Source organism: Phalaenopsis equestris, unplaced genomic scaffold (genome assembly GCF_001263595.1).
Source record: "Phalaenopsis equestris unplaced genomic scaffold, ASM126359v1 Scaffold224400, whole genome shotgun sequence".
NCBI lineage: Eukaryota > Viridiplantae > Streptophyta > Magnoliopsida > Asparagales > Orchidaceae > Phalaenopsis > Phalaenopsis equestris.
Genome location: NW_018242480.1, coordinates 1 through 1,309, shown reverse-complemented (window position 1 = coordinate 1,309; position 1,309 = coordinate 1). Strand labels below are relative to the sequence as shown.

The window sequence follows — 1,309 nt, the reverse complement described above, 5'->3', positions numbered from 1 at the left end:
ATATATAAATATTCAATCAATTTTTATATCACATTAATCTCAAAATAAATTGAAATTTAGACACTTATCCCAACCGGCCAGGATTTTTTCACTCAATTTATTTTCCATTATATTGCAGCATCACATCAAAATATCTGACAAAGAAATGAAACCAAATTTTGTATTAAAAAAGATGCCAACTCAAAACATGACCAAGACGACTAGATGCTGCTAGGGAACAAATTAAGAAATAAACATTTTCCATCAGAAAAAATGTCAAAACTTCCAAATAAAATTTTATACAACAAGAACAATAGCCAAAACTTGACAGGAACAACAAGCAAAACTTGACACTAACATCGGCTTCCATTACAATGAAATACTTTTTACATTAAAGTAATAAAACAAATACATGAAAACTTACTTCTTAAACTTCACTGGCAGGAGAGTTATTTCATAAAAATAGTCCTTTCTTCTTCCCCTCTTATCTGTTTTGCGAAAAAGTAAACGCCATTGAATTCAAGGAAGATAAAATTTGTACGCAACACAACATGTTTCTGAATTGAGAATAATCTTCAACCAACCCTACAACTTTAATCTTGTTTATATAAGCAATCAAGCCCTTCCATCCTGCTGCGCACAATCTGATGGAACACCTCTCTCACCTGGAGCTCACATGGATCCAATCCTTCCTTCAAAGCATCAAACACAATACCTAATTCCTGCAAACTTTTAGACAACTCCATCGCCTTCTCTTACGAGATTGGGAACTGAAGAGAATCAGTCAACTCCAACAAATGGCGTGTGCAGTTCTCAATCTGATGAATCTCATTCAACAACCCAGCAAAATTCCTCCTTCCCCTCCTTTTAGATTCCTCCATTATCTTATCATGCAGCGACAAAACCGAAGACCCCCCAAGAAAAGCTCTTGGGAATTGGAAAATGACTTTGAAACCCACGGTCCTGACAGGGTATGGCAGCGACCAGAGCCCACATCACAAAATGAAGAACCGAGTTCATGGTGAAGATAGGGTTCGCAAGCCCACTGGTGGCCACAATCTCATTGCCACGTGGAGCATATATGCTGCTTCCAATAACCTGCAGCTGCCGTGCAGCCGACCATGATCTGGAAACACTCCAGAAGGACCGGAAGTGGCCACCGGTACGGTGGTGATCCTTACCAGTGCCCAGGCTATTGCGACCAAAAGAACGATTTCACTGCGCAAGAACGGAAGCCGGATCCTTTTCATAAAGGATAAGAACAGCAAGATCCGTCAGAGCCTTCTTAGCGCGACGGAGCTGGCCCTCGCCAATGGGTTTATTGCACGGA

General features: G+C 40.3%; 1 pseudogene; it reads right to left on the bottom strand.

Annotated features, from left to right (window-relative positions):
* Window positions 1-353: 353 nt before the first annotated feature.
* Window positions 354-1,299, bottom strand: LOC110037748 (annotated as a pseudogene).
* Window positions 1,300-1,309: the final 10 nt, after the last annotated feature.